Source organism: Bombina bombina, chromosome 2 (genome assembly GCF_027579735.1).
Source record: "Bombina bombina isolate aBomBom1 chromosome 2, aBomBom1.pri, whole genome shotgun sequence".
NCBI lineage: Eukaryota > Metazoa > Chordata > Amphibia > Anura > Bombinatoridae > Bombina > Bombina bombina.
This window is the reverse complement of record NC_069500.1, coordinates 853,418,639-853,444,835: the sequence shown is the minus strand read 5'-3', so window position 1 is coordinate 853,444,835 and position 26,197 is coordinate 853,418,639.

Sequence of the window (26,197 nt, the reverse complement as noted above, 5' to 3'; positions counted from 1 at the left end):
TTATCTACTATGTATTTATTTGTAGCAATTGTATTTAATTAATTTATTGATAGTGTAGTGTTAGGTTAATTGTAGGTAATTGTAGGTATTTTATTTAATTTATTTATTGATAGTCCAGTGTTAGGTTTATTTGTAACTTAGGTTAGGATTTCTTTTACAGGTAAATTTGTAATTATTTTAACTATTTTAGCTATTAAATAGTTCTTAACTATTTAATAGCTATTGTACCTGGTTAAAATAAATACAAAGTTACCTGTAAAATAAATATAAATCCTAAAATAGCTATAATATAATTATAATTTATATTGTAGCTATATTAGGGTTTATTTTACAGGTAAGTATTTAGCTTTAAATAGGAATCATTTATTTAATAAGAGTTAATTAATTTCGTTAGATTTAAATTATATTTAACTTAGGGGGGTGTTAGTATTAGGGTTAGACTTAGCTTTAGGGGTTAATACATTTATTAGAATAGCGGCGAGATTCGGTCGGCAGATTAGGGGTTAATAATTGAAGTTAGGTGTCGGCGATGTTAGGGAGGGCAGATTAGGGGTTAATACTATTTATGATAGGGTTAGTGAGGCGGATTAGGGGTTAATAACTTTATTATAGTAGCGCTCAGGTCCGGTCAGCAGATTAGGGGTTAATAAGTGTAGGCAGGTGGAGGCGACGTTGAGGGGGGCAGATTAGGGGTTAATAAATATAATATAGGGGTCGGCGGTGTTAGGGGCAGCAGATTAGGGGTACATAAGTATAACGTAGGTGTCGGTCGGCAGATTAGGGGTTAAAAATGTTTTTCGAGTGTCTGCGATGTGGGGGGACCTCGGTTTAAGGGTACATAGGTAGTTTATGGGTGTTAGTGTACTTTAGAGTACAGTAGTTAAGAGCTTTTGAAACCGGCGTTAGCCCAGAAAGCTCTTAACTACTGACTTTTTTCCTGCGGCTGGAGTTTTGTCGTTAGATGTCTAACGCTCACTTCAGAAACGACTCTAAATACCGGAGTTAGAAAAATCCCATTGAAAAGATAGGATACGCAATTTACGTAAGGGGATCTGCGGTATGGAAAAGTCGCGGCTGAAAAGTGAGCGTTAGACCCTATTTTGAGTGACTCCAAATACCGGCGGTTGCCTAAAACCAGCGTTAGGAGCCTCTAACGCTGGTTTTCACGGCTACCGCCAAACTCTAAATCTAGGCCTTAGTTAATTAATTTATTTAATTTAATTTAATTTTCAGAGCCATTAACCCCTAGCTTGCCAGTGATCGCTATAAATCACTGGCAGTTGCATAGCTGTACTTTTTTGCTGTCTGTGCATTTTTTTAGGGGTTAATTTTGTTGTTGTAATTTTTTAAAAACCCACAGGCTCTTTTCAGAAACATTTAGTTAATTTAATTTAAATTTCAGAGCCATTAACCCCTAGCTTGCCAGTGATCGCTATAAATCACTGGCAGTTGCATAGCTGTACTTTTTTGCTGTCTGTGCATTTTTTTAGGGGTTAATTTTGTTGTTGTAATTTTTTAAAAACCCAAAGGCTCTTTTCAGAAACATTTAGTTAATTTAATTTAATTTTCAGAGCCATTAACCTCTAGCTTGCCAGTGATCACTATAAATCACTGGCAGTTGCATAGCTGTACTTTTTTTGCTGTCTGTGCATTTTTTTAGGGGTTAATTTTGTTGTTGTAATTTTTTAAAAACCCAAAGGCTCTTTTCAGAAACATTTAGTTAATTTAATTTAATTTTCAGAGCCATTAACCCCTAGCTTGCCAGTGATCGCTATAAATCACTGGCAGTAGCATAGCTGTACTTTTTTGCTAGTTAATTTAGTTAATTAATTTATTTAATTTAATTTTCAGAGCCATTAACCCCTAGCTTGCCAGTGATCGCTATAAATCACTGGCAGTTGCATAGCTGTACTTTTTTGCTGTCTGTGCATTTTTTTAGGGGTTAATTTTGTTGTTGTAATTTTTTAAAAACCCAAAGGCTCTTTTCAGAAACATTTAGTTAATTTAATTTTCAGAGCCATTAACCCCTAGCTTGCCAGTGATCGCTATAAATCACTGGCAGTTGCATAGCTGTACTTTTTTGCTGTCTGTGCATTTTTTTAGGGGTTAATTTTGTTGTTGTAATTTTTTAAAAACCCAAAGGCTCTTTTCAGAAACATTTAGTTAATTTAATTTAATTTTCAGAGCCATTAACCCCTAGCTTGCCAGTGATCGCTATACATCACTGGCAGTTGCATAGCTGTACTTTTTTGCTGTCTGTGCATTTTTTTAGGGGTTAATTTTGTTGTTGTAATTTTTTAAAAACCCAAAGGCTCTTTTCAGAAACATTTAGTTAATTTAATTTAATTTTCAGAGCCATTAACCCCTAGCTTGCCAGTGATCGCTATAAATCACTGGCAGTAGCATAGCTGTACTTTTTTGCTAGTTAATTTAGTTAATTAATTTAGTTAAATTAATTTTTTTTAGTAATTGTTTTCTGTGACAGATACAAAAATGTCACAGAAAAGATATAGTGCTGAGGAGGCGTATGCCATCCTTGCATCAGAGTCAGATGCCTCTATTTCTGACTCAGACCCCAATTTTGACCCTGCCATGTGCTCAGATACATCACTAGATGCAGTCTCAACTGATAGTGATGTATCTGTGGCTGCTAGCCCCCCTGCCAGCCCCCCTGCTACCCCCCCCTGCCAGCCCCCCTGCTAGCCCCCCTGCCAGAAGGAGGCGTGTTGCTGCCATTGCTGCTGAAGAGTGGGTAACGCCTCATCTCCAGAGGCCAGATATCCCACCCTTCACAGAAAATGCTGGCATAAATATAGATGTGGCAGGTTTTAGCCCCCAGCAGTTTCTGGAAGTGTTTCTGGGCGATGATATATTGGGGAACATTGTCGCCCAAACTAATTTATATGCCCATCAGTTCCGTGCTGCAAAGCCTGGAACATATTTGGCAAAGCAGCAATGGGCCCCCATCAATGTGCCAGAATTCAAAAAATTCTGGGCATTGACTATGCTGATGGGCATCATAAAGAAACCCTCCATTCGATCCTACTGGAGTACTAGCCCCATCTGCTCTACCCCCATTTTCTCCCAGACTATGTCGAGGAAGAGGTATGAAATGATTCTGCATTTCATGCACTTCAGCGACAACAGCCTGTGCCCCCCTAGGGAGCATCCCCAATTTGACAGGCTGTATAAAATCCGCCCCCTGATAACCCACTTTTCTGCCAGGTTTGCAGAGGCTTATACACCTGGAAGGAATATATGCGTTGATGAATCCCTAATGAAGTATAAGGGAAGGCTGGGATTCAAGCAGTATATTCCTTCCAAACGCTCCAGATATGGGGTAAAGGTGTATAAGCTCTGTGACAGCGAGACTGGGTATACTCAGGCCTTCCGGGTGTATGAGGGAAAGGATAGCCACCTTGACCCTCCAGGTTGCCCAGAACATATGGGAACCACTGGCAAGATTGTCTGGGACCTGATATTACCCCTAATGAACAAAGGGTATCACTTGTACTTAGACAATTTTTATACAAGTGTCCTTTTGTTCAAGCTACTGTATTGCTTTGATACAGTAGCTTACGGTACAATTAAAAAGAACCGCGCAGGTTTCCCAGGACAACTTGTACGCACCCGGCTACGAAGGGGGGAGACCTCAGCTCTGCGCCAAGAGGAGCTGTTGGCACTTAAGTACAGAGACAAGAATGATGTATACCTTCTTACCACCATCCACACAGAGAGGACGGTGGCGGTTTCTGTACGTGGCAGAGCTGAGATCATAAGGAAGCCAGTGTGCATCAAATCTTATAACCGGCATATGGGTGGGGTTGATCTGGCTGATCAGCTGCTGCAGCCCTACCTAATTATGCGGAAGACAAGGGCCTGGTACAAAAAGGTTGCAAATTACCTAATGCAGATTGCAACCCACAACACTTTTTTGTTGTTCAAAAAAGCAAACCCCAGAGTTAAAAAAACTTTTTTACAGTTTCAGCTCCAGATTATTACTGGGATTTTGTACCATGATGCACCTGCTCCCCGGGCGGTGATGGGAGAGAGCAGAGTTGGGGCTACTCATTTTATTTTTAAAATCCCCCCTACTGCCGCAAAGCAGAAACCACAAAAAAAATGCAGAGTCTGTACCAAGAGGGGGAAGAGAAGGGACACCATATATCACTGTCCTGATTGCCCTGGACAGCCTGCACTCTGCATTGGGGACTGCTTCAAGCGGTACCATACAATGGTCAATTTTTAAAAAAATAAATACATTTGGTGTTATATATATATATATATATATATTTTTGGTTATGTTTACTGTTAGATGGGTTTTTTTTTTTTTTTTTTTACTTTTACTGTGCCAGATTTTTACATTTCACTACTCTATTTTTTTCTAAAATTGGGCCTGTTTTTTTTTTTTTAACCAAAACCCCTGTCAAACCTATGCATGGGGGACATAGGTGTTCTCAGGGTGCCTTGCAAAAAACAACCTGAAGTATGTTTTTGTAATAACTTACAACAGTCTCTCCTAAATCATAGTCAAAAAGCAATGTGTCTGTAAAAATGAAAATTGAAAAATTACCACCATACACTTTCTCTAATTTTTTGGGCTAAAACGGTTGCTTCAAAGGCATCAAAGCACACCATATACAATACCTTGGGGTGTCAACATTTAAAAAATATACACTTTCATGGCAATAAATAAAAGTGGGGTATGCAATAGGCCACAAACTAAAGATAGGCCTATCAGAAGAAATACTCTCATTGTTAATAACTAAAATCACAAGTCATAAAATTGTAACATAACCTTCCCAAAATCCTGGCAAACCTATGCATGGGGGGCATAGGTGTACTCAGGGTGCCTTGCAGAAAACAACCTGAAGCATTCTTTTGCAATAACTTACAACAGTCTCGCCTAAATCATAGTCAAAAAGCAATGCGTTTTTAAAAGTTAAAATTGAAAAATAACCACCATACACTTTCTCCAATTTTTTGGGCTAAAACGGTTGCTTCAAAGGCATCAAAGCACACCATATACAATACCTTGGGGTGTCAACATTTCAAAAATATACACTTTCATGGCAATAAATAAAAGTGGGGTATGTGATAGGCCCCAAACTAAAGATAGGCCTATCAGAAGAAATACTCTCATTATTAATAACTAAAATCACAAGTCATAACCTTGTAACATAACCTTCCCAAAATCCTGGCAAACCTATGCATGGGGGGCATAGGTGTACTCAGGGTGCCTTGCAGAAAACAACCTGAAGTCTTCTTTTGCAATAACTTACAACAGTCTCTCCTAAATCATAGTCAAAAAGCAATGTGTCTGTAAAAATTAAAATTGAAAAATAACCACCATACACTTTCTCCAATTTTTTGGGCTAAAACGGTTGCTTCAAAGGCATCAAAGCACACCATATACAATACCTTGGGGTGTCAACTTTTCAAATATATGCACATTCATGGAAAACAAATAAATTGGGGTATGTTAAAAGACCCCCCAAAAAGACGATAGGCAAAGAAAATATGTTAAATGTGAAAAAAAATCACAAATGCATGTCAGACATTTGGCATTGCACCCCCCAAACAAGCCACCAAACCTATGCATAGGTGGTATCACTGAACTCAGGAGATGTTGGTGACCACATATTGGTGTCTTCTTTGGTAGTAACACATAAAAGGAGCTGTGAATCCATGTCTAAAGTACAATGTATGTGAACAATAACACAAAAATATGAATGCCCAATAGTTTGACAAAGACTAGTGGTTAAATTAGTGCATGGAAAGTGTTAAAATACCTGCATTTGAAATACCCTAGGAAGTCTACTTTTCAAAAATATATGGTTTGATTGAGGTAAATTACATTGGCCGGCTTCAGAAATGTCTTAAATAGGACATGGGTGCATGGGATGTGAAAATTCAAAGTGGAAAAAATGGAATGGGCTTCCTAAAAATAAGGCCTTTTAGCCCCCAGAGAACCCAACACACCTATACATGGGTGGTATCACTGTACTCAGAAGAGGTTGTTGAACACATATTGAGGTGTTTTTTGGCAGTAACACATAACAGGAACTGAAAATCCATGCCTAAAGTACAATGTGTGTGAAAAATAACACAAAAAAATGACTACCCAAAAGTTTGACAAAGACTGGTGGTTGAATTAGTGCATGGAAAGTGTTAAAATATCAGCATTTGAAAAATCCTAGGGTGTCTACTTTTCAAAAATATATGGTTTGATGGGGGTAAATTCCATTGGCCAGCTTCAGAAATGTCCCAAATAGGACATGGGTGCATGATGACCGATGTGAAAATTCCAAGTTGAAAAACTGGAATGCGCTACCTAAAAATAAGGCCTTTTAGCCCCCAGAGAACCAGACACACCTATACATGGGTGGTATCACTGTACTCAGGAGAGGTTGTTGAACACATATTGAGGTGTTTTTTGGCAGTAACACATAACAGGAACTGAAAATCCATGCCTAAAGTACAATGTGTGTGAAAGATAGCAGAAAAAAATGACTACCCAAAAGTTTGACAAAGACTGGTGGTTGAATTAGTGCATGGAAAGTGTTAAAATATCAGCATTTGAAAAACCCTAGGGTGTCTACTTTTCAAAAATATATGGTTTGATGGGGGTAAATTCCATTGGCCAGCTTCAGAAATGTCCCAAATAGGACATAGGTGCATGACGACCGATGTGAAAATTCCAAGTTGAAAAACTGGAATGCGCTACCTAAAAATAAGGCCTTTTAGCCCCCAGAGAACCCGACACACCTATACATGGGTGGTATCACTGTACTCAGGAGATGTTGTTGAACACATATTGAGGTGTTTTTTGGCAGTAACACATAACAGGAACCGAAAATCCATGCCTAAAGTACAATGTGTGTGAAAAATAACACAAAAAAATGACTACCCAAAAGTTTGACAAAGACTGGTGGTTGAATTAGTGCATGGAAAGTGTTAAAATATCAGCATTTGAAAAACCCTAGGGTGTCTACTTTTTAAAAATATATGGTTTGATGGGGGTAAATTCCATTGGCCAGCTTCAGAAATGTCCCAAATAGGACATGGGTGCATGATGACCGATGTGAAAATTCCAAGTTGAAAAACTGGAATGCGCTACCTAAAAATAAGGCCTTTTAGCCCCCAGAGAACCCGACACACCTATACATGGGTGGTATCACTGTACTCAGGAGATGTTGTTGAACACATATTGAGGTGTTTTTTGGCAGTAACACATAACAGGAACTGAAAATCCATGCCTAAAGTACAATATGTGTGAAAGATAGCAGAAAAAAATGACTACCCAAAAGTTTGACAAAGACTGGTGGTTGAATTAGTGCATGGAAAGTGTTAAAATATCAGCATTTGAAAAACCCTAGGGTGTCTACTTTTCAAAAATATATGGTTTGATGGGGGTAAATTCCATTGGCCAGCTTCAGAAATGTCCCAAATAGGACATAGGTGCATGACGACCGATGTGAAAATTCCAAGTTGAAAAACTGGAATGCGCTACCTAAAAATAAGGCCTTTTAGCCCCCAGAGAACCCGACACAACTATACATGGGTGGTATCACTGTACTCAGGAGATGTTGTTGAACACATATTGAGGTGTTTTTTGGCAGTAACACATAACAGGAACTGAAAATCCATGCCTAAAGTACAATATGTGTGAAAGATAGCAGAAAAAAATGACTACCCAAAAGTTTGACAAAGACTGGTGGTTGAATTAGTGCATGGAAAGTGTTAAAATATCAGCATTTGAAAAACCCTAGGGTGTCTACTTTTCAAAAATATATGGTTTGATGGGGGTAAATTCCATTGGCCAGCTTCAGAAATGTCCCAAATAGGACATAGGTGCATGACGACCGATGTGAAAATTCCAAGTTGAAAAACTGGAATGCGCTACCTAAAAATAAGGCCTTTTAGCCCCCAGAGAACCCGACACACCTATACATGGGTGGTATCACTGTACTCAGGAGATGTTGTTGAACACATATTGAGGTGTTTTTTGGCAGTAACACATAACAGGAACCGAAAATCCATGCCTAAAGTAAAATGTGTGTGAAAAATAACACAAAAAAATGACTACCCAAAAGTTTGACAAAGACTGGTGGTTGAATTAGTGCATGGAAAGTGTTAAAATATCAGCATTTGAAAAACCCTAGGGTGTCTACTTTTTAAAAATATATGGTTTGATGGGGGTAAATTCCATTGGCCAGCTTCAGAAATGTCCCAAATAGGACATGGGTGCATGATGACCGATGTGAAAATTCCAAGTTGAAAAACTGGAATGCGCTACCTAAAAATAAGGCCTTTTAGCCCCCAGAGAACCCGACACACCTATACATGGGTGGTATCACTGTACTCAGGAGATGTTGTTGAACACATATTGAGGTGTTTTTTGGCAGTAACACATAACAGGAACTGAAAATCCATGCCTAAAGTACAATATGTGTGAAAGATAGCAGAAAAAAATGACTACCCAAAAGTTTGACAAAGACTGGTGGTTGAATTAGTGCATGGAAAGTGTTAAAATATCAGCATTTGAAAAACCCTAGGGTGTCTACTTTTCAAAAATATATGGTTTGATGGGGGTAAATTCCATTGGCCAGCTTCAGAAATGTCCCAAATAGGACATAGGTGCATGATGACCGATGTGAAAATTCCAAGTTGAAAAACTGGAATGCGCTACCTAAAAATAAGGCCTTTTAGCCCCCAGAGAACCCGACACAACTATACATGGGTGGTATCACTGTACTCAGGAGATGTTGTTGAACACATATTGAGGTGTTTTTTGGCAGTAACACATAACAGGAACTGAAAATCCATGCCTAAAGTACAATGTGTGTGAAAAATAACACAAAAAAATTACTACCCAAAAGTTTGACAAAGACTGGTGGTTGAATTAGTGCATGGAAAGTGTTAAAATATCAGCATTTGAAAAACCCTAGGGTGTCTACTTTTTAAAAATATATGGTTTGATGGGGGTAAATTCCATTGGCCAGCTTCAGAAATGTCCAAAATAGGACATGGGTGCATGATGACCGATGTGAAAATTCCAAGTTGAAAAACTGGAATGCGCTACCTAAAAATAAGGCCTTTTAGCCCCCAGAGAACCAGACACACCTATACATGGGTGGTATCACTGTACTCAGGAGATGTTGTTGAATACATATTGAGGTGTTTTTTGGCAGTAACACATAACAGGAACTGAAAATACATGCCTAAAGTACAATGTGTGTGAAAAATAACACAAAAAAATGACTACCCAATCGTTTGACAAAGACTAGTGGTTGAATTAGTGCATGGAAAGTGTTAAAATACCAGCATTTGAAATACCCTAGGGTGTCTACTTTTCAAAAATATATGGTTTGATGGGGGTAAATTTTATTGGCCAGCTTGAGAAATGTCCCAAATAGGACATGGGTGCATGATGACCGATGTGAAAATTCCAAGTTGAAAAACTGGAATGCGCTACCTAAAAATAAGGCCATTTAGCCCCCAGAGAACCCGACACACCTATGCATAGGTGGCATCACTGTACTCGGGAGATGTTGTTGAACACATATTGAGGTGGTTTTTGGCAGTAACACATAAGAGGAACTGAAAATACATGCCTAAAGTACAATGTGTGTGAAAAATAACACAAAAAAATGACTACCCAAAAGTTTGACAAAGACTAGTGGTTGAATTAGTGCATGGAAAGTGTTAAAATACCAGCATTTGAAATACCCTAGGGTGTCTACTTTTCAAAAATATATGGTTTGATGGGGGTAAATTCCATTGGCCAGCATCAGAAATGTCCCAAATAGGACATGGGTGCATGATGACCGATGTGAAAATTCCAAGTTGAAAAACTGGAATGCGCTATCTAAAAATAAGGCCATTTAGCCCCCAGAGAACCCGACACACCTATACATAGGTGGTATCACTGTACTCGGGAGATGTTGTTGAACACATATTGAGGTGGTTTCTGGCAGTAACACATAACAGGAACTGAAAATCCATGCCTAAAGTACAATGTATGTGAAAAATAACACAAAAAAATGACTACCCAAAAGTAGTCAAAGACTAGTGGTTGAATTAGTGCATGGAAAGTGTTAAAATACCAGCATTTGAAATACCCTAGGGTGTCTACTTTTCAAAAATATATGGTTTGATGGGGTAAATTCCATTGGCCAGCTTCAGAAATGTCCCAAATAGGACATGGGTGCATGATGACCGATGTGAAAATTCCAAGTTGAAAAACTGGAATGCGCTACCTAAAAATAAGGCCATTTAGCCCCCAGAGAACCCAACACACCTATACATAGGTGGTATCACTGTACTCAGGAGATGTTGTTGAACACATATTGAGGTGGGTTTTGGCAGTAACACATAACAGGAACTGAAAATACATGCCTAAAGTACAATGTGTGTGAAAAATAACACAAAAAAATGACTACCCAAAAGTTTGACAAAGACTAGTGGTTGAATTAGTGCATGGAAAGTGTTAAAATACCAGCATTTGAAATACCCTAGGGTGTCTACTTTTCAAAAATATATGGTTTGATGGGGGTAAACTCCATTGGCCAGCTTCAGAAATGTCCCAAATAGGACATGGGTGCATGATGACCAATGTGAAAATTCCAAGTTGAAAAACTGGAATGTGCTACCTAAAAATAAGGCCATTTAGCCCCCACAGAACCCGACACACCTATACATAGGTTCTATCACTGTACTCAGGAGATATTGTTGAACACATATTGAGGTGGTTTTTGGCAGTAACACATAACAGGAACTGAAAATACATGCCTAAAGTACAATGTGTGTGAAAAATAACACAAAATAATTACTACCCAAAAGTTTGACAAAGACTAGTGGTTGAATTAGTGCATGGAAAGTGTTAAAATACCAGCATTTGAAATACCCTAGGGTTTCTACTTTTCAAAAATATATAGTTTGATGGGGTAAATTCCATTGGCCAGCTTCAGAAATGTCCCAAATAGGACATGGGTGCATGATGACCGATGTGAAAATTCCAAGTTGAAAAACTGGAATGCGCTACCTAAAAATAAGGCCATTTAGCCCCCAGAGAACCCGACACACCTATACATAGGTGGTATCACTGTACTCAGGAGATGTTGTTGAACACATATTGAGGTGGTTTTTGGCAGTAACACATAACAGGAACTGAAAATACATGCCTAAAGTACAATGTGTGTGAAAAATAACACAAAAAAATGACTACCCAAAAGTTTGACAAAGACTAGTGGTTGAATTAGTGCATGGAAAGTGTTAAAATACCATCATTTGAAATACCCTAGGGTGTCTACTTTTCAAAAATATATGGTTTGATGGGGGTAAACTCCATTGGCCAGCTTCAGAAATGTCCCAAATAGGACATGGGTGCATGATGACCAATGTGAAAATTCCAAGTTGAAAAACTGGAATGTGCTACCTAAAAATAAGGCCATTTAGCCCCCACAGAACCCGACACACCTATACATAGGTGGTATCACTGTACTCAGGAGATATTGTTGAACACATATTGAGGTGGTTTTTGGCAGTAACACATAACAGGAACTGAAAATACATGTATAAAATACAATGTGTGTGAAAAATAACACAAAAAAATTACTACCCAAAAGTTTGACAAAGACTAGTGGTTGAATTAGTGCATGGAAAGTGTTAAAATACCAGCATTTGAAATACCCTAGGGTGTCTACTTTTCAAAAATATATGGTTTGATGGGGGTAAATTCCATTGGCCAGCTTCAGAAATGTCCCAAATAGGACATGGGTGCATGATGACCGATGTGAAAATTCCAAGTTGAAAAACTGGAATGCGCTCTCTAAAAATAAGGGCTTTTAGCCCACAGAGAACCCGACACACCTATACATGGGTGGTATCACTGTACCCAGGAGATGCTACTGAAGACATATTAGGGTGTTATTTGGCAGTAACCCTTACCATTTTATCAGTAAATGTATTCTTAAATTGCTATTTGTCAAAAAATCTTATAATTTTTTTTCCCCCCCAAACTTTGGCATAGATTGGTGGTAAAATGGTTGCATGAAAAAAGTCAAAATACCCCAAGTTTAATACCTTAGGTTGTCTTCTTTTAAAAAATATATACATTTGAAGGGTTATTCAGGGATTCCTGACAGATATTGGTGTTACAATGTAACTATCGCCAATTTTGAAAAAACATGGTTTTGAAATAGCAAAGTGCTACTTGTACTTATTGCCCTATAACTTGCAAAAAAAGCAAAGAACATGTAAACATTGGGTATTTCTAAACTCAAGACAAAATTTATAAACTGTTTAGCATTGGTATTTTATGGTGGTTGTAGATGTGTTAGAGATTTTGGGGCTCAAAGTTAGAAAAAGTGTTTTTTTTTTTAATTTTTTCCTAATATTTTATAATTTTTTTATAGTAAATTATAAGATATGATGAAAATAATGATATCTTTAGAAAGTCCATTTAATGGCGAGAAAAACGGTATATAATATGTGTGGGTACAGTAAATGAGTAAGAGGAAAATAACAGTTAAACACAAACATCGCAGAAATGCAAAAATAGCCTTGGTCCCAGATGGTCAACAAATTGAAAAGTGGTCTGGTCACTAAGGGGTTAAAAAAAAAAACAGCAACAAAAAAAAAAACAACGCACAACTATAAATCTTGATCCTGACAAGAAAGGTACATGCCAAAAGTTAAAAACACTGTTTTTATAACAAATTTACTTTAAATTATACTATTTTACCATTCAACATATATCCCGCACAGTATATGACCAAGAAGAAAGATCCACCACCTCATGGAGAAAAACTGGAATGCGCTACCTAAAAATAAGGCCATTTAGCCCCCAGAGAACCCGACACACCTATACATAGGTGGTATCACTGTACTCAGGAGATGTTGTTGAACACATATTGAGGTGGTTTCTGGCAGTAACACATAACAGGAACTGAAAATCCATGCCTAAAGTACAATGTGTGTGAAAAATAACACAAAAAAATGACTACCCAAAAGTAGTCAAAGACTAGTGGTTGAATTAGTGCATGGAAAGTGTTAAAATACCAGCATTTGAAATACCCTAGGGTGTCTACTTTTCAAAAAATATATGGTTTGATGGGGGTAAATTCCATTGGCCAGCTTCAGAAATGTCCCAAATAGGACATGGGTGCATGATGACCGATGTGAAAATTCCAATTTTAAAAACTGGAATGCGCTACCTAAAAATAAGGCCATTTAGCCCCCAGAGAACCCGACACACCTATACATAGGTGGTATCACTGTACTCAGGAGATGTTGTTGAACACATATTGAGGTGGTTTTTGGCAGTAACACATAACAGGAACTGAAAATACATGCCTAAAGTACAATGTGTGTGAAAAATAACACAAAAAAATTACTACCCAAAAGTTTGACAAAGACTAGTGGTTGAATTAGTGCATGGAAAGTGTTAAAATACCAGCATTTGAAATACCCTAGGGTGTCTACTTTTCAAAAATATATGGTTTGATGGGGGTAAACTCCATTGGCCAGCTTCAGAAATGTCCCAAATAGGACATGGGTGCATGATGACCAATGTGAAAATTCCAAGTTGAAAAACTGGAATGTGCAACCTAAAAATAAGGCCATTTAGCCCCCACAGAACCCGACACACCTATACATAGGTGGTATCACTGTACTCAGGAGATATTGTTGAACACATATTGAGGTGGTTTTTGGCAGTAACACATAACAGGAACTGAAAATACATGTATAAAATACAATGTGTGTGAAAAATAACACAAAAAAATTACTACCCAAAAGTTTGACAAAGACTAGTGGTTGAATTAGTGCATGGAAAGTGTTAAAATACCAGCATTTGAAATACCCTAGGGTGTCTACTTTTCAAAAATATATGGTTTGATGGGGGTAAATTCCATTGGCCAGCTTCAGAAATGTCCCAAATAGGACATGGGTGCATGATGACCGATGTGAAAATTCCAAGTTGAAAAACTGGAATGCGCTCTCTAAAAATAAGGGCTTTTAGCCCACAGAGAACCCGACACACCTATACATGGGTGGTATCACTGTACCCAGGAGATGCTACTGAAGACATATTAGGGTGTTATTTGGCAGTAACCCTTACCATTTTATCAGTAAATGTATTCTTAAATTGCTATTTGTCAAAAAATCTTATAATTTTTTTTCCCCCCCAAACTTTGGCATAGATTGGTGGTAAAATGGTTGCATGAAAAAAGTCAAAATACCCCAAGTTTAATACCTTAGGTTGTCTTCTTTTAAAAAATATATACATTTGAAGGGTTATTCAGGGATTCCTGACAGATATTGGTGTTACAATGTAACTATCGCCAATTTTGAAAAAACATGGTTTTGAAATAGCAAAGTGCTACTTGTACTTATTGCCCTATAACTTGCAAAAAAAGCAAAGAACATGTAAACATTGGGTATTTCTAAACTCAAGACAAAATTTATAAACTGTTTAGCATTGGTATTTTATGGTGGTTGTAGATGTGTTAGAGATTTTGGGGCTCAAAGTTAGAAAAAGTGTTTTTTTTTTAATTTTTTCCTAATATTTTATAATTTTTTTATAGTAAATTATAAGATATGATGAAAATAATGATATCTTTAGAAAGTCCATTTAATGACGAGAAAAACGGTATATAATATGTGTGGGTACAGTAAATGAGTAAGAGGAAAATAACAGTTAAACACAAACATCGCAGAAATGCAAAAATAGCCTTGGTCCCAGATGGTCAACAAATTGAAAAGTGGTCTGGTCACTAAGGGGTTAAAAAAAAAAACAGCAACAAAAAAAAAAAACAATGCACAACTATAAATCTTGATCCTGACAAGAAAGGTACATGCCAAAAGTTAAAAACACTGTTTTTATAACAAATTTACTTTAAATTATACTATTTTACCATTCAACATATATCCCGCACAGTATATGACCAAGAAGAAAGATCCACCACCTCATGGAGAAAAACTGGAATGCGCTACCTAAAAATAAGGCCATTTATCCCCCAGAGAACCCGACACACCTATACATAGGTGGTATCACTGTACTCAGGAGATGTTGTTGAACACATATTGAGGTGGTTTCTGGCAGTAACACATAACAGGAACTGAAAATCCATGCCTAAAGTACAATGTGTGTGAAAAATAACACAAAAAAATGACTACCCAAAAGTAGTCAAAGACTAGTGGTTGAATTAGTGCATGGAAAGTGTTAAAATACCAGCATTTGAAATACCCTAGGGTGTCTACTTTTCAAAAATATATGGTTTGATGGGGGTAAATTCCATTGGCCAGCTTCAGAAATGTCCCAAATAGGACATGGGTGCATGATGACCGATGTGAAAATTCCAAGTTGAAAAACTGGAATGCGCTACCTAAAAATAAGGCCATTTAGCCCCCAGAGAACCCGACACACCTATACATAGGTGGTATCACTGTACTCAGGAGATGTTGTTGAACACATATTGAGGTGGTTTTTGGCAGTAACACATAACAGGAACTGAAAATACATGCCTAAAGTACAATGTGTGTGAAAAATAACACAACAAAAATTACTACCCAAAAGTTTGACAAAGACTAGTGGTTGAATTAGTGCATGGAAAGTGTTAAAATACCAGCATTTGAAATACCCTAGGGTGTCTACTTTTCAAAAATATATGGTTTGATGGGGGTAAACTCCATTGGCCAGCTTCAGAAATGTCCCAAATAGGACATGGGTGCATGATGACCAATGTGAAAATTCCAAGTTGAAAAACTGGAATGTGCTACCTAAAAATAAGGCCATTTAGCCCCCACAGAACCCGACACACCTATACATAGGTTCTATCACTGTACTCAGGAGATATTGTTGAACACATATTGAGGTGGTTTTTGGCAGTAACACATAACAGGAACTGAAAATACATGCCTAAATACAATGTGTGTGAAAAATAACACAAACAAATTACTACCCAAAAGTTTGACAAAGACTAGTGGTTGAATTAGTGCATGGAAAGTGTTAAAATACCAGCATTTGAAATACCCTAGGGTTTCTACTTTTCAAAAATATATAGTTTGATGGGGGTAAATTCCATTGGCCAGCTTCAGAAATGTCCCAAATAGGACATGGGTGCATGATGACCGATGTGAAAATTCCAAGTTGAAAAACTGGAATGCGCTACCTAAAAATAAGGCCATTTAGCCCCCAGAGAACCCGACACACCTATACATAGGTGGTATCACTGTACTCAGGAGATGTTGTTGAACACATATTGAGGTGGTTTTTGGCAGTAACACATAACAGGAACTGAAAATACATGCCTAAAGTACAATGTGTGTGAAAAATAACACAAAAAAATGACTACCCAAAAGTTTGACAAAGACTAGTGGTTGAATTAGTGCATGGAAAGTGTTAAAATACCAGCATTTGAAATACCCTAGGGTGTCTACTTTTCAAAAATATATGGTTTGATGGGGGTAAACTCCATTGGCCAGCTTCAGAAATGTCCCAAATAGGACATGGGTGCATGATGACCAATGTGAAAATTCCAAGTTGAAAAACTGGAATGTGCTACCTAAAAATAAGGCCATTTAGCCCCCACGGAACCCGACACACCTATACATAGGTGGTATCACTGTACTCAGGAGATATTGTTGAACACATATTGAGGTGGTTTTTGGCAGTAACACATAACAGGAACTGAAAATACATGTATAAAATACAATGTGTGTGAAAAATAACACAAAAAAATTACTACCCAAAAGTTTGACAAAGACTAGTGGTTGAATTAGTGCATGGAAAGTGTTAAAATACCAGCATTTGAAATACCCTAGGGTGTCTACTTTTCAAAAATATATGGTTTGATGGGGGTAAATTCCATTGGCCAGCTTCAGAAATGTCCCAAATAGGACATGGGTGCATGATGACCGATGTGAAAATTCCAAGTTGAAAAACTGGAATGCGCTCTCTAAAAATAAGGGCTTTTAGCCCACAGAGAACCCGACACACCTATACATGGGTGGTATCACTGTACCCAGGAGATGCTACTGAAGACATATTAGGGTGTTATTTGGCAGTAACCCTTACCATTTTATCAGTAAATGTATTCTTAAATTGCTATTTGTCAAAAAATCTTATAATTTTTTTTCCCCCCCAAACTTTGGCATAGATTGGTGGTAAAATGGTTGCATGAAAAAAGTCAAAATACCCCAAGTTTAATACCTTAGGTTGTCTTCTTTTAAAAAATATATACATTTGAAGGGTTATTCAGGGATTCCTGACAGATATTGGTGTTACAATGTAACTATCGCCAATTTTGAAATAACATGGTTTTGAAATAGCAAAGTGCTACTTGTACTTATTGCCCTATAACTTGCAAAAAAAGCAAAGAACATGTAAACATTGGGTATTTCTAAACTCAAGACAAAATTTATAAACTGTTTAGCATTGGTATTTTATGGTGGTTGTAGATGTGTTAGAGATTTTGGGGCTCAAAGTTAGAAAAAGTGTTTTTTTTTTTCATTTTTTCCTAATATTTTATAATTTTTTTATAGTAAATTATAAGATATGATGAAAATAATGATATCTTTAGAAAGTCCATTTAATGGCGAGAAAAACGGTATATAATATGCGTGGGTACAGTAAATGAGTAAGAGGAAAATAACAGTTAAACACAAACATCGCAGAAATGCAAAAATAGCCTTGGTCCCAGATGGTCAACAAATTGAAAAGTGGTCTGGTCACTAAGGGGTTAAAAAAAAAACAGCAACAAAAAAAAAAAACAACGCACAACTATAAATCTTGATCCTGACAAGAAAGGTACATGCCAAAAGTTAAAAACACTGTTTTTATAACAAATTTACTTTAAATTATACTATTTTACCATTCAACATATATCCCGCACAGTATATGACCAAGAAGAAAGATCCACCACCTCATGGAGAAAGTGAAGGATCTGGATAATAGGGGCAGGAGTAACAACCTTCGGATACAAGGAATACCAGAGACTATCCAACCAGCAGCGCTAGAGGGCTACCTCCAGGACTTATTCAGAACAGTGAAAGGGGACAGTTGTACACCAGAAGTGGCCATTGAAAGAGCTCACCGTGCCCTCCATGCCAAACTGCCACCTAAAGCGCCTCCAAGGTATGTTATAATTAAACTTTTACTCTTAAAAGATAAAGAGGAGATATTAAAACACTCCAGACAGAAGCAAGACCTCACTCATGCCGTAAACCGTATTCAAATTTTTACAGATCTGAGTCCTGCAACTCTGCAGAAGAGAAGGGAATCAAACCACATCACAACTGTTTTACGGAATCAGAAAATACCATACAGATGGGGCTTCCCGGTCAGCATTATAGCCACATCAATCTATAAAACCTCTGAGGATCTTCACCACTTTTGCAAAGCTTTACGGATAACTATCCATTCCACGGATTACCCAAGGCACGGGACTGCTGCATCCCAATTACATATGGACAGGTCACAGCCCCCATCAGATGTAATGACAACAACGGAATCTGGAAGACAATCTCCTGAAGCAAGCACTACTGCAGGACAAAGAGACTTCCGTCTGGCTGCTGACAGTCTACACACATCTGCTCAAGGGAACTCTCACTAATCAGATGTGGCTACTGGTCGTATATTATATATGTTTATTTTTCAAATGTTTGGGTCTGCGAGCAGGGATACTGCCCTATTTGATATATCATTCTTGTTTTATTGATATTAATTTTGATGAAATACTGTTTATATAAACTGTTTTGTCCTTGTTATAAATGCTATAAAGATTATTCTTGTTATACATTAAGCTACATTTTCTGACTAGATATTTTGACACATTGGCATCTACTTATCAAGCTGTCAACTTACTTGCATTCAACGGCACCTATACGCTCGCCTAAGAGTCATCGATTTCGCTGCTTTCCACTTTTTCCCAGCTTTATTGGTACCCTGTCACTAAACACCCACACTATACTATACTGTTTACCCCCTATACCGCTGCTTCCGGAGCCCGCTGCAACTAAATAAAGTATTTAACCCCTAAACCGCCGCTCCCGGAGCCCGCCGCCACCTGCATTATACTTATTAACCCCTAATCTGATGCCCCCTACACTGCCGCCACCTACATTATACTTATTAACCCCTAATCTGCCATCCCCTACACCTACATTATATTTATTAACCCCTAATCTGCCGCCCCCTACACCATCGCCACTATGTTAAATTTATTAACCCCTAAGTCTAACCCTAACCCTAACACCCCCTAACAAATATAATTTAAATAAATATAAATAAATATTCCTATAATTAAATAAATTATTCCTATTTAAAACTAAATACTTACCTATAAAATAAACCCTAAGATAGCTACAATATAACTAATAGTTACATTGTAGCTAACTTAGGGTTTATTTTTATTTTACAGGCAAGTTTGTATTTATTTTAACTAGATAGAATAGTTATTAAATAGTTATTTACTATTTCATAACTTCCTAGTTAAAATAAATACAATAGTACCTGTAAAATAAAACCTAACCTAAGTTACACTAACACCTAACACTACACTACAATTAAATTAATTCCCTAATTAAATACAATTAAATAAAATTATCTAAAGTACAAAAAAGCAAACACTAAATTACAGAAAATAATAAACAAATTACAAGATTTTTAAACTAATTACACCTAATCTAATCCCCCTAACAAAATAAAAAAAAAAAACCAAAATAAATTACAAATAGCCCTTAATAGGGCCTTTTGCGGGACATTGCCCCAAAATAATCAGCTCTTTTACCTGTAAAAAAAATTACAAATCCCCCCCAATATTAAAACCCACCACCCACACAACCAACCCTACTCTAAAACCCACCCAATACCCCCTTAAAAAAACCTAACACTAACACCTTGACGATCACCTTACCGGGAGAAGTCTTCACCCAACCGGGCCAAAGTCCTCAACGAATCCGGCAGAATTGGTCCTCCAGACTGGCAGAAGTGGTCCTCCAGACGGGCAGAAGTGGTCCTCCAGACGGGCAGAAATCTTCATCCAGACGGCATCTTCTATCTTCATCCATCCGGCGCGGAGCGGGTCCATCTTCAATGTTCCAATCAGCCAATAGAATGTGAGCTCAATCCTATTGGTTGATTGGATCAGCCAATAGGATTGAACTTAAATCCTATTGGCTGATTGCATCAGCCAATAGGATTTTTTTTACCTTAATTCCGATTGGCTGATAGCCAATTGGAATCTAAGGGACGCCATCTTGGATGACGTTACTTAAAGGTACCTTCATTCAACAAGAAGACGTCGATTAAAGAGGATGCTCCGCGTCGGATGTCTTGAAGATGGACCCGCTCCGTGCCGGATGGATGAAGATAGAATATGCCATCTCGATGAAGACTTCTGTCCATCTGGAGGACCACTTCTGCCCATCTGGAGGACCACTTCTGCCGGATTCTTTGAGGACTTCAGCCCGGTTGGGTGAAGACTTCTCCCGGTAAGGTGATCTTCAAGGGGTTAGTGTTAGGTTTTTTTTAAGGGGGTATTGGGTGGGTTTTAGAGTAGGGGTGGTTGTGTGGGTGGTGGGTTTTAATGTTGGGGGGGATTTGTAATTTTTTTACAGGTAACAGAGCTGATTACTTTGGGGCAATGCCCCGCAAAAGGCCCTTTTAAGGGCTATTTGTAATTTAGTGTAGGGTAGGGCTTTTTTTTATTTTTTTTTGGGGGGGGGGCTTGATAAATAGATGCCATTGTCTACTAGCTATATTTTACACCTTTAGTATTATTATTATTATTATCAGTTATTTGTAGAGCGCCAACAGATTCCGCAGCACTGTAAACATAGAATGTATACTGGATAGCTTTTGTAGGGATCAAGTGGGTAGAGGGCCCTGCCGAGAGTTTCACTGTTGTAGTTGGCTCTTATGAAGGTGCAAACAGCTGGGTTCATAGGCTTACATTCTAAGGGGTTCAAGGGGAAAGCAATGGAGTTATGAAAGGTTAGTGTTGGTTATAAGCATCCCTGAATAGTAGAGTTTTTATGGAGCGCTTGAAGCTGTTAAAACTAGGGGAGAGTCTTGTGAAGCAAGGCAGGGAGTTCCACAAGATGGGGGCCAGTCTGGAAAAGTCCTGTAAACGGAAATGTGAGGAAGTAACAAGAGAGGAGGAGAGGAGGAGATCCTGAGCTAATCGAAGGGGATGGGAGGGAGAGTATCTGGAGACAAGTTCTGAAATGTAGGGGGGAGCAGTGCAGTTGAGAGCTTTGTATGTCAGAGTGAGGATTTTCTGTTTAATCCTAGAGGCAAGAGGAAGCCAGTGAAGGTATTGGCAGAGAGGTGCAGCAGATGAAGAGCGATGAGTAAGGAAGATGAGCCTGGCAGAGGCATTCATAATGGATTGTAAAGGAGCTATGCAACAGCTAGGTAGACCAGAGAGGATGGAGTTGCAGTAGTCGAGGCGGGAAAGGATGAGAGAGTGGATTAAAATCTTAGTTGTATCTTGTGTAAGGAAATTTCTAATTTTAGAGATGTGTTTAAGGTGGAAGCGACAGGCTTTAGCCAAGGACTGAATGTGAGGAGTGAAGGAAAGATCTGAGTCAAGTGTGACCCCAAGACATCGGGCATGCGGGGTAGGAGTAATGATGGAATTATCAACAGTTATAGAAATTTTGGGGGTGGCGACAATGTAGAGACCCTGTGGGTGGAAATAAAGAGTGGGGGGGGGAGGAATCCTAAAAAAATATTGCTAGGAACATGCTACAAGCCCCCCAACATTAGTGACCTGGATGAAACTCAACTATTAATACAAATAGGTAAGGCTGCTAATAACAGTGCTGTAATTATGGGAGATTTTAACTACCCTGATATAAACTGGGCCAATGAAACTAGTAATTCAGCTAAGGGGGATAGATTTATAAATGTTCTCAGGGATAACTTCTTGTCCCAATTAATAGAGGAGCCATAGAAGTCAAAGAACATTTGGGTAACAGTGATCATAACATGGTCACATTTGAAATCTCTTTTCATAAGCAGTGTTTTAAAGGTTTAACCAAGACTTTTAATTTTAAGAATGAAAAATTTAACGATTTAAGGAAATCATTAAATAACATAAATTGGGACAAAGTATTCTCTAATAAAAATACAGAGGATAAATGGATAACATTTAAAACTTTGTTAAATAAATATGCATATCAACAAATACCATATGGTTATAAAAATAAAAATAAAAAATCCAAGCCAATGTGGCTGAATATAAATGTGTTAAGAGAAATTAGGAAAAAACGTAGGACATTTAAATTATTCAAAGAAAATAGTAAAGACTCAAAATTCCATATTTATAAGGAATGTAACAAAGCATGCAAAAAAGCAATCAAATTAGCCAAAATTGAAAATGAAAAATTAATTGCAAAGGATTCTAAATCTAACCCTAAAAGATTCTTTAAGTACATAAATAGCAAAAAATCTAAGAAAGACAATATAGGTAAATTAAAATGTGTGGAGGGTAGTATGATTAACAGTGACAGGGAGAAGGGTGAGATACTAAACCAGTTTTTTTCTTCAGTATACACAAGAGAGGAACCATTGGATGATATTTTGGAACAAAATAGAACATGCCAGCCCATACCATTAATTTGGTTATGTATAGAGGATATCAGGAACAAATTGGATAATATTAAGGTAAATAAAACTCCAGGCCCAGATGGAATACACCCAAGGGTGTTGAGGGAGCTTAGCACTGTTATAGACAAACCTCTACTATTAATTTTTCAAGACTCATTATCCTCAGGCATGGTACACAAGGATTGGCGTAAAGCTGATGTGGTGCCACTCTTCAAAAAGGGAATTAGGGATGATCCAGGAAGCTATATACCAGTTAGTCTGACATCAATAGTGGGGAAGATATTTGAAGGGATTATAAGGGATTATATTGATGAGCATATTCGTGTAAACAAGATTATGAATTCTAATCAGCATGGTTTTAGGAGAAATAGATCATGTCAAACTAATTTAATTAGATTCTTTGAGGAAGTTAGTAAAAATATAGATAACGGGGAATCAGTTGATGTGATATACTTAGATTTTGCAAAGGCGTTTGATACAGTGCCACATGAGAGATTAATGCACAAAATTAAGGGACTGGGAATAGCTGAAAATGTTAGTTTGTGGATAAATAACTGGATAAAAGATAGGGAGCAACGAGTAGTAGTAAATGGATCATACTCAGATTGGACAAAGGTAATCAGTGGAGTGCCCCAGGGATCAGTGCTGGGCCCTATTCTTTTTAATATTTTTATAAATGACTTGGAGCTAGCATTAAATAGCGACATCTCTATTTTTGCAGATGATACTAAGTTAAGTAAGGTTGTTAGGTCAGAGCAGGATGAACTTTCGCTACAAAGGGACCTGCAAAAATTAGAAGTATGGGCAGGTAAATGGAAAATGAGATTTAATACGAGAAAATGCAAGGTTCTACATTTTGGAAGTAAAAATAAGCAGGCAACGTATTATTTAAATGGGACAAGACTTAGCCAAACACAGGAGGAAATGGATTTGGGAGTAGTAATAGATAACAAGCTAAAGATGGGTGCACAATGCAGGGCAGCGACTTCAAAGGCTAATAAGATACTAGCATGTATTAAAAGAGGCATTGACTCAAGGGAGGAAAGCATAATTCTGTCACTATTTAAAGCCCTGGTAAGACCTCACCTTGAGTATGGAGTGCAGTTCTGGTGACCGATCGCAAAAAAAGATATTGCAGAACTAGAAAAAGTTCAGAGAAGGGCCACAAAGCTAATAAGGGGATTGGAGAATTTAACCTATGAGGAGAGGCTAGCCAAACTGGGTCTGTTCTCTTTAGAAAAAAGGCGCTTAAGAGGTGACATGATTACTTTATATAAATATATTCAAGGCCCATATACAGAGATGGCAGAAGCGTTGTTTATTCCAAGAAAATTGTTTGTGGGTCACAATTTAAGGTTGGAGGAAAGGAGATTTAATCTCCTGCAACGGAAACGCTTTTTCACTGTAAGAGCAATAAAACTCATTACCAAAGGAGGTAGTGAATGCCAATACCCTAGATACATTTAAAAATTATTTGGATACATTTCTGTCTATAAACAAAATTCATGGATATGATTGCTAGTATTAAATGGGTCTCCTTTTAGTGGGATTATTTAAGCTTAACTGGAGCTTTTTGTATATATTTTAGATTTGTATAGGTTGAACTCGATGGACTTAGGTCTTTTTTTTTTCAACTTCATCTACTATGTTACTATGAGACATTGGAAGAAGGGGGAAAATAAGGAGTTCAATTTTGGAGAGATTTAGCTTAAGGTAGTGAGAAGACATATAAGATGAGATATGAGAAAGACAGTTAGTAAGGAAGGAGATAGGTCTGGTGCAGAGAGGTAGATTTGGGTGTCATCGGCATACAAATGATATTGAAACCCATGGGACTTTATTAAGGAATCTAATGATGACGTGTAGATTGAAAAGAGAAGGGGACCGAGGACAGAGCCTTGAGGTACCCCAACAGAAAGTGGTAACGGGGCAGAGGATGCTCTGGAGAAGGCTACACTAAATGTATGGTTAGTCAGATAGGAAGAGAACCATGAGAGAGCTGTGTCACAGATGCCGAAGGATTGGAGGGTTTGGAGCAGAAGAGGGTGATCAACAGTGTCAAAGGCTGCAGACAGGTCAAGGAGGATAAGCAGAGAGAAGTGGCCGTTGGACTTTGCTGTAAGTAGGTCGTTGGTCGTTGGTAACCTTGACAATTGCTGTCAATGCTGTCTGTAGAGTGATGGGGATGAAATCCAGATTGCAGTGGGTCAAGAAGAGAGTTTAGTGTAAGGAAATGGGATAGACGTGCATATACTAGCTTTTCGAGGAGCTTTGAGGCAAGAGGGAGTAGGGAAATTGGGCGGTAGTTGGATGGGGAGGTTGGATCAAGGGAAAGTTTTTTGAGGATAGGTGTGACCAGTGCATGTTTTAGAGATGAAGGAAATATACCAGTGCTGAGGAAGAGGTTGAAAATGTGTGTGAGTATGGGGGTGAGGGTAGAAGAGAGGGAGGGGAGTAGCTGTGAGGGGATGGGGTCGAGGGGACAGGTAGTGAGGTGGGAGGACAGTATAAGGGCAGAAACTTCATCCTCATTAACAGGGGCAAAAGAGCTACATTTTTGGATATATGCACTCAACTCAACATATTATAGTCAAAACTGCACAGATAATCGTAGAGAAGATTAGGACAAAGAACCACTCATATCACTTGCCACATACAACGCAAACGCATCCTATCTACCTATTTTCCTTTATATATACCTAAACTTATCACAGGAACTACACCTAAACGGTCAGCCAGATGACGGTACAATCATATCCACTTGAATTAATCTCAATCAATGCTAAGGGGCTTAATAGTCTGGAGAAGAGATCAGTAGCACAAAGAAAAAGGGGAAATTTTGTATATCCAAGAGACACACTTTAAAAAGGGGAGGTAACCCAAATTTATAAACAATAAGTACAAGACCACTTTTTTGGCCTCAGGCACCTAAAAGAAAGTTGGAGTAGGTATTTTCCTTTAAGACTTTAAACCACTTTCAACAAACACACATAATAAAGGACCTTCTATGACTCATACATAATAGTAGTAGGATGCATGTTCAATTTGTATGTCACTATGGAAAATTTATATTTACCCAAACAAGGGCAACACTTCATATTAAAGAAAGTGACACAGCTGTTGTTCGAACATGCAAAAGGCACCCTGTTTTTGGCAGGAGACTTTAACTTACCCCCAGACCCTAAATGCAAAACCTCCATGGGAAAATCAAGTACCTCACTAAAAGTTATAAAGGCTATAAACACACAACTACTGAAACTTCATGACATTTGGAAGTCGTTAAATCCAAATTTACAAGACTATGGGGCATATTTATCAAGCTCCGAATGGAGCTTGATGCCCCGTGTTTCTGGCGAGCCTGCAGGCTCACCAGAAACCGCAGTTATGAAGCCCACTGCTCCATAACCTGTCCGCCTGCTCTGAGCAGGCGGGCAGACATCGCCGGAAATCAACCCGATCGAGTATGATCGGGTTGATTGACACCCCCTGCTGGCGGCCCATTGGCTGCTGGTGCAATGCTGAATATGGCGAGCATATTGCTCGCCGTATTTAGTGAGGTCTATCGGACCTGATCCA